Source organism: Suncus etruscus, chromosome 4 (genome assembly GCF_024139225.1).
Source record: "Suncus etruscus isolate mSunEtr1 chromosome 4, mSunEtr1.pri.cur, whole genome shotgun sequence".
NCBI classification, from domain to species: domain Eukaryota; kingdom Metazoa; phylum Chordata; class Mammalia; order Eulipotyphla; family Soricidae; genus Suncus; species Suncus etruscus.
Window position 1 is genome coordinate 64560720 of NC_064851.1, and position 9363 is coordinate 64570082.

The 9363-nt window shown below is 33.0% G+C and overlaps 1 non-coding gene across 1 annotated transcript; it reads left to right on the forward strand.

Annotated features, from left to right (window-relative positions):
• Positions 1–7536: 7536 nt before the first annotated feature.
• LOC126007813 (small nucleolar RNA SNORA51) lies at positions 7537–7669 on the forward strand. Its single transcript, XR_007495295.1, has one exon. It is a non-coding gene; the product is annotated as a small nucleolar RNA SNORA51 (small nucleolar RNA).
• The last annotated feature ends 1694 nt before the right edge of the window (positions 7670–9363 follow it).

A 9363-nucleotide genomic window follows, 5' to 3' on the forward strand; every position in this document is an offset into this window, starting at 1 on the left:
ATACTTTTATCACACCTTTTAATTAATCATCCCCATTTTATTGTTTATAGCCACAGTTGGGTCACTGTTCATTTTACATGTACATTCAGCTTTATTTAAATTTACTGAATATTTGATAGAAACAAAATAGCATAGTTAAGAACCCTGAAATGGTATAATTAACAGGTAAGTCTCTCTCTATTACAATTCATATGTAAAACCTTTGTATAGAATTATGTGCCCTAAAAAAAGGGGGGGGGCGGTGAGGTGGTGCTAGAGGTAAGGTGTCTGCCTTGCAAGCACTAGCCAAGGAAGGACTGCGGTTTGATCCCCCCGCGTCCCATATGGTCCCCCCAAGCCAGGGGCAATTTCTGATAACTTAGCCAGGAGTAACCCCTGAGCATCAAATGGGTATGGCCCAATAAACCAAAAAAAAAAAAAAAAAAAGAACTCATCCCAGGTAGTTCTTTAAGGTGGGAAGCGGGGGTGAGTATTATAGCCCTCCTAACATGCTAGCAGCAGACATGCACTGCCACGGATAAAATCCAGTTCACACGTGCAAAGTGAATGCTCTACATTATATCTCTGATCAACAAAACATTTTTAATGAATTATTCTTTTCTGAATGTTGACATAAGAAGACTCATTGGGAGAAAACAACACATTATTAGGTAAGATGTTTCTTCCAAACTGTTCATTGAGTTTAATAGGTAAGTTGTAGAGACATCTTTAGTTGTATACTCATTGAAGGACCATTCATGTGTTGAATAGTTTGTTCAATTGCTGGAAATTTTCTAATTTTCTTTTACAATTATAACTTCTTTCTCCTATATTGGAAATGTGAAAAAGTTTAATCAAAATTAGAGGCAAATTAAATCATTTAATGTAATTCAAACTATCAGCTCACATTCTAGAAGATTTTATAGTATATATAACATTATTTATACTTGAGTTTCTTAAATATTTTTATATAGAAAAACATAATGACATTTTGGAACTATCCTTTGTGATATTCTAGTAATAAATGCTTATTTAATTAGATATCAGTTAAATTATTTTTAAGTTTTAAGATATATCTATGTTTTAACCTTTGTTAATTTCTTCCTAATTTTAGATAATGTTTAACATTCTTAGTAAAGTTGAAAACAAATTTGGAATAATTTTCAGCTTATTGAACATAGTAAGATTTTATAAAATATTACACTCTCAAAACCAGAGAGATAGCATAGAGGTAGGGTATTTGTCTTGCATGCAGAAGGATGGTTTGAATCCTGACATCCCATATGGTCCCGAGCCTGCCAAGAGCAATTTCTGAGAATAGAGACAGAAGTAAACCCTAAGCGCTGCCGGGTGTGAACCCCCCAAAAAAGAATTTTTGGGGGGTCACACCCTGCAGCACTCAGTGGTTACTCCTGGCTCTATGCTCAGAAATTACTCCTGGCAAGCTCAGGGGACCATATGGGATGCCTTACCTCCATGCTATCTCTCCAGCCTCAACATTTTATTTTTTATCCAGCTCATCTGCTTATTTTTCTATGACAGAGATTATCAAATATTTCTGTAAAGAAAGTTGTGTTAAATAAATAGACCAGTATTTTTCAATACTCAGGTCTCATTCTGAAGATATAAAGATAGAAAAACATTAATAGAAACTTTATGATGCCTCTGATCTCTATCAGAACCATTCAACTTTGACATTAAGCAGAGAGAATGGCAGCTGTTAACAATATTAAAAGTAATGAGTTAAGAAGTGTGAAAAAAATTATTTTAAAAAAATGGGGAACAGAATGCTACAATTGATTAATCATCATTCTAATTTCTATTTGAACTATAATTTCTTTAGTATGTGTGACATTGACATTATTCTTCAGAAGGACCTTTTTATTATAATTAGCTTATAATGAAGCAGCAGATATTATAGTCTACTCCAGATATGTTATTACTTCATTTGATAAAATTATGAGTTATTTCCAGCTTTTTGAGGACTATCCAGTGTCCCAGAAATGTTGGACTAGATGTCATTTCTGCCAGAGCTTAATGAAAGTTCCTTTCACCCCTTATCCCTAGCATCACTAGTTATTATCATTAATTTTTTGTTTGGTTTTGGGATCACACCCAGGAGTTCTCAGGAGTTATTCCTGGCTCTATGCTCAGAATTCTATCCTGGTAGGTTCGGGGGACAATATGGGATGCCGGGATTCAAACCACTATCCTTCTGCATGTAAAGCAAACACCATACCTCAATGCTATCTCTCTGGCCCCTAGTTATTCTTATCTTGATGATGTGTGCCAATCTCTATTATAGGAGATGATAATTCATTATTCTTTTGATCTGCATTTTCCTGATGATTAAATTTTGATGGGTTTAGATATTTTGTTGTTGTTAATTTCTGTTAGTACCTTATATATCTTGGAAAGATTGCACTGGTGAAGAGTGATGTATATTCTATGACAGAAAACTTAGAATGAAAATTTTTGTAAACGAAGTGATTAAATAAAATATTTTAAAATACACTAAACCTAAACTAACTCTAAAGCCTAACCCTAAACCTAACCTTAAAATCAAGCCTAACAGTAACTTTAATCATAATGCTAAAACTTACAATAACACCCCAACCCTAACATTTTCACTGACCCTAACCATCACCTTAACTCTAAAAGTAACTCTAAATTATCCAAATTTTAGCTATAACATTGACGACCAAAACCTAAACCTCTAGGCCAGAGAGGTGGTACAACCTATTCGCTTTGCGATAATCTATTTTATTTATTCATTTATTTATTTTTGGCTTTTGGGTCATACCCAGCAGTGCTCAGGGGTTCCTCCTGCCTCTAAACTCAGAAACCACTTCTGGAGGGCTCAGGGGATCATATGGTATGTTGGGATTCAAACTCCCATCCTTCTGTATGCAAGGCAAACGCCCTACAACCACGCTATCTATCTCTCGGGCCCCTGCAAGCACTAATTTAGTACAACATGTAGTTTGATCCCCATTGTCCCACATGGTCCCCCAAGCCAGGAGCAATTTCTGAGCACATATCCAGGAGTAACTCCTGAGCTTCACTGGATGTGGCCCAAAAAGAAAAAAGAAAAAGAAAAAAGAAACCTAACCCTAATCTTAAACATAAGAACCTAACCAAAACCTATCCATAATCCTTACTTAAACTAACCCAATTAATATCACTAACACAAAAACAAATCTAAAAAAGTAAAGAAATAAAAAATCTGAGTATTATTCTCTCAAAGTCTTGAAAGTTATGCCAATTCTATAGATAAAAAATGTGATATTTATTTTAACAGTGTTATTCAACCTTATTCTCATGGTGCTGCTACTTCACTAAGTAGACTATAGTATATGGATTTAATTTCAATATGAACTAATTTTGTAATACTCATATAAATTTTATCACTTCTATATTCCTATATCTAAGACAGACATCCCTTTCATCATTATTAGATTTCTATTATTTTAAATGTGTTAATGTGCTAAATGCAGATAAAACACTATAACAAATAATTTAAGTGGTTAATAGAAATTTCTAAAACAATTTTAATAATCAATAAAAAATAGTACAAAGACTATGGAAAACTTGGAAAAACTTAATAAATCAGAAAGCAAAAACTCTAGTAAAATCATTCCAAAAAGTTTGGCAGAGATAGTTGAAGAGATAAGTTACTTGCCTTACAAACAGCAGAAGCATATTCAATTTCCAATACCACATATAATCCACTGAGAACTTCCAAGTGTTACTCCTCAACATAGAACTAGGAGTAAGTTCTGATCACTGACATTTGGGTCCAAACTAAAATAGATTAATTAATTAAATAAAGAGAATAAATTATTCCAAAGGAATAACAGAGTTTTGAGACTCCTATTGCCTCTGATAATCCCTCCATCATGACTCCTACTAGATATTGTCATATCCTCATCATGGAACCATCATGAATAAATGCTGTCATTCAAGAATCAGTCCTAAATTCTTCCAAGCATATTGAAACAATATAATAAAGCTTCCAGATTACTTATGTGCCATATTTAGAAAATGGTTTTATTTTTAAATTGTTTTTGTTCAGCTTTAGACATATATGGTAAAAATATTCAATGAGTACTAAGAGATAGTTCAGAAGAGCTGACTTCAAAAGAGCTCTGCATATATACAAGAACTTAAGTTTTATCCACAGCACAGCATGCACTCAATTTTAACAGGTGAAGTTCTGGTTTCCCTAAAAGCCTCCCAAACTACTAGTCTTAAAACTAGTCTTATATGCACCTTCAAATCAAACATTTCTAGAGATCCCTCATATCTAACAACACCAGTGATATTCATAAAGTGTCAGTAAAATAATGATGTTACACACTGTTGATAGAAACATACTTCCCTAGTTCCTCAATATAAGTTGGAACTACATTTTAGTTACAGGAGCCTGTACATGCATACCACCTTTCCTGGATTCTCAAACTTAATTATATTTGCATTGTTATGTTTAATTAGAAATTATGTTCTACTTGTACAACTGAATGAATGTCTTAAGTCAGTTTTCTGCAGTTTTAATTTCATGACAAATTAGAGCATCCCATCTTTCAAACATCAAATCAATCTTTGTAATAACATCAATTCAGATGTGCTTTTCTCTCATCACCTTCATGGTGATTGTGACTTATCAAATATTCAGTTGAAGTACATAAAGAGTCACTTTGAAGAAAAAACAAAACAAATAAAGATACACTTAACTGTAATCAACAGAGAAAATGACCTGAGGTAAGAAAAACTAAGTCACACATGTTGTTCATTAATTATATTATAAATTTTTCTACCAAAATAAAAATAATAATCTATAGATTATTCTACCAGCACATTGAACACATATGTAAATTCTCTTGAAGGACTTTATAGTTGATCTGTAATGACAAAATCATGTATAGCCCAACTGGGATACATTAGTCTAAAATAGAAACCCAGTTACAAAAGGTTACATTTTAATATATATAAATTTCTAAAAAAAAAACGAGTCTGCTATAATTTTATAGAAGAATAATGGTAAATATTAAGCAAAGCAGCTAAAATGAAAGTGTTAACTTTTTTATATTAAATAAGTAAACTTGTATTTTAAAATTTTATACCAATGTCTACATATTTGCTTTTATTTTTCAAATTAAAACTCACAAAATACAATGTTTAAGAAGCTACCTGGTAGAGAGAGAGAGAGAGAGAGAGAGAGAGAGAGAGAGACAGACAGAAACAGAGAGAGACAGAGAGAGACTATAGAAAACTATCCATAAATTGAAAATGGCAGAATTATACTTTTACTGAGTATTCTGTGTTGAATTCCTTAAGAGGAATTATATAAATAAATATAACACAATTTCCAAATTCCTTAGTACTTATTCCCTTAGGAAATTTTTTCATTCATATTTATATATAAAGAATATTAGAGATTTTACCTTTGACACATGAGAAAAATAGACTTTAGCCAATGTATTATTATTTATCCTAAAAATTAATCTAATAAAAAAAACATAGAAATTTAAAGTGGTAATACAATCTTTTACTAGCCAGACGAATATAAAACAAATAAAATTATATAGATTATTTGTTGGGGAGAGAGACTACAGTCAAGAAAACATTTTTCTTGCATGTGGTCATCCATTCTTTGATCCTTACCATTGTGTCTGGTAACCTGAGCATCTTCAGTAGTGATTCCAGAACCCCTAGTCAGGAGTAAGCCCTCTGATTCCTGGAATGGAGTTCTATTGGATGCAATATATATTCCATCTCTTTATTTTCAGTTTATGTATGTCTTTGAATCTAAAATAGTTAACTCCTTATCTGATGAGTATTGAGTGATTAGTTTCTCCCACTCAGTAGGTGGCTCTTGTATCCGAGGCACTATTTCCTTTGAGGTGCAGAAGCTTCTCAGCTTACTATAGTCCCATCTATTTACTTCTGCTTTCACTTGTTTGGAGAGTACTGTTTCCTCTTTAAAGATACCTTTAGTCTAATGTCATGGAGCGTTTCAGCTACATGTTGTTCTATATGCTTTATGGTTTCAGGTGTGATATCTAGGTCTTTAATCTATTTGGATTTTACTTTTGTACATGATGTTAACTGGAGGTCTAAGTTTTCTTTTTTACAAGTAGCTAGCCAGTTGTGCCAACACCAATTATTGAACAGTTCTTCCCTGTTCCATTTAGGATTTCTTGCACCTTTATCAAAAATTAGGTGACAGTATATCTGGGGAACATTCTCCGAGTATTTAAGCCTGTTCCACTGATCTGAGGGTTTGTCTTTTTTCCCAATACTATGCTGTTTTTATAATTATTGCTTTGTAATACAGTTTAAAGTTAGGAAAGTAATACCTCCCATATTCCTTTTTCCAAGTTTTGTGTTAGCTATTCTTGGGTTTTTATTGTTCCAAATGAATTTCAGAAGTGTCTGATCCACTTCTTTGAAAAATGTTATGAGTATTTTAGAGAGAGAGCATTAAATCTGTACAAGGTTTTGGGAGTATTGTCATTTTAATGATATTAATCTTGCCAATCCAAGAGCAGGGTATGTATTTTCATTTCAGATAAGGGGTTAATATCCAAAATATACAAGGCACTGACCCAACTTTACAAGAAAAAATCAACTAACCCCATCAAAAAATGGAGAGAAGAACTGAATAGACACTTTGACAGAAAAGAAATACAAATGGCTAAAAAGGCACATGAAAAAATGCTCCACATCATTAATCATCAGGGAGATGCAAATCAAAACAACTATGAGGTACCATCTCATGCCACAGAGATTGGCACACATTAGAAAGAATGAGAACAAGCAGTGCTGGAGGGGATGTTAAGAGAAGGAACTATTCACTGCTGGTGTGTATGCTGTCTAGTCCAACCTTTGTGGAACATGATATGAAGATTTCTCCAAAATCGGGAAGTTGAGCTTCCATACGATCCAGCTATACCACTCCTAAGGATATATCCTAGTGACACAAAAATACAATACAAAAATCCCTTTCTCACACCTATATTCATTGCAGCACTGTTTACAATAGCCAGACTCTGGAAACAGCCTAGATGTCCCTCAATAGATGAATGGCTAAAGAAACTATGGTACATATATACAATGGAATATATTATGCAGCCATCAGAGGAGATTAAGTCATGAAATTTTCCTATACATGGATGTTTATGTAATCTATTGTGCTGAGTAAAATAAGTCATGGAGAGAGAGAGACACAGAATGGTCTCACTCATCTATGGGTTTTGAGAAAAATGAAAAACATTTATGTAATGAGTCTCAGAGACAAAATAGAGGAGGACTGGAGGGTCCAGCTTCCAACATGAGCTCACCACAGGGATTGTTTAGTGCAGTCACAGAAATAATTACACTGAGTACTGTCATAGCAAAATGTGACTGAATGAGGGAGGTAGAAAGCATGTCTAGAGTACAGGCCAGTGTGGGGTGGGGAGGAAGGACACTTGGGATATTGGTGATGAGAATGTTGCACTGGTGAAAGGTTTTTTTTTTTCACATATATAAAAAAATCAAAAAAAGAAAAGATAAGGCTTCCCAATGCTTACCACAGGCTGTGTTCTTTACACTGAATGTATAGAAAGAGGAGGTGCAGTAAATGCTTCCCATATACACCTCAGACCAGGCTCTTTGCCTGGTCTGTATTGTGAATGGGGGAACAAAAAAAAAGAAAAGAAAATAGTTAACTCTACTTTCAGGTTATATGTTGTTGAAACATAAGTAAATATATATAAATATTGTCTTGCTTTACATTAATTACAGACATTAAACATTTTTGCTTATAATTCTGCATTTATTCTCATAAGAATTTCAGTTCTTACTGATGATATAAAGACTAAAAGATTTTCAGTTACTAACTTTTAAAGAGTCAAAGTTGTATTGCTATCCATTTGCAGTTACTTTAGATTTATAGCTTAGAGTCATACCTTGGACTCTAAGTTACACCTTAGAGTCAGAGCACTCTAATCCTTTTAAAGTATAAAATTTTGTATAGATTTTATAGACTGTTTCTCTCTTTACTTGAATACTAGATTTTTATAAACTTTATTTTCTTAACTTTACAAATGCGTATTTTTGCTTTTATAACACTCTGCCTACTATTGCTGCAGTAAGTTTTGAATTTTAAGTCCCAACTTTGTGTCTCACAGATTTATATTACACTTGCCTCATTGATGAAAAAGTAAAGCAAATAAAAGGCAAGCTCCATAGCAGCTGGAGCTTTGGGTATTCATTTTCATCTGAGAGTTGATAATTAGGCTGCATTCACTCAAGCACATAACTAAAGGTAAGATGGTTGTTCCAAAAACAAAACTGTTCTGGACCAATTTCATTTCTAATTATGAGTCCTAATAGAATGTGCTTGCACTTCATCTGTACAGAAGTGTAATCTTCTAAGAAATGAAGAAAACAAGATATTAAGATTACAATCTAAGTTTGAACTTAGGAACACATATATTTGAAAATGTATTATATTTGGTTAATAAATTATTTTTGAATGTACAGGAACCTGTAGAATGAAAGTATACATTCTAAGATCCCAATTGGTAAAAAAAAAGACGTTTTAGTTAGATAAATAGGTAAATGAAGACAGATAGACAGACAGACAGGCATGTAGATAGGTAGATATACATAGAGAGATGATAGATAGATAGATAGATAGATAGATAGATAGATAGATAGATAGATAGATAGATAGATAGATAGATAGATAGATAGATAGACAGACAGACAGACAGATAGATAGATACATAGATACATAGATACATAGATACATAGATGATAGATAGATGATAGATAGATAGATGATAAATAGATAGATAGATGATGGATAGATAGATAGATAGATAGATAGATAGATAGATAGATAGATAGATAGATAGATAGATAGATAGATAGATAGATAGATAGATAGATGATAAAATACTTATATAAAATAGAAATAGATATGACATAGCGGATAGAAAAGAAGCAAAAAAGGTTGAGCAAATTCATAATCAAAGATTTCTTAATATTGTTTTATACTCTGTTGTAAATTTTCCTGGACTTATTTTTGTTTGTTGTTGTTGTTGTTGTTGTTGTTGTGTGATACTCGGTGACTCTCAAGGGTTAGTCCTGGCTATGCTCTCAGAATTCACTCCTGGCTTGGGGGACAATGTAGGATGCTGGAGAATTGAAACATGATCTGTCCTAGGCTAGCGCTGGCAAGGCAGATGGCTTACTACTTGCACCACTACTCCAGCCCTTCCTGGACATTTTTTAAGTGAAGATAACATAAGTACTTTGCAAGAATCATTAAGATGGCCATATCACTAAAGTAAAAAATTTAAATGCCATGTGTTACCTTAATAATTAAATAAA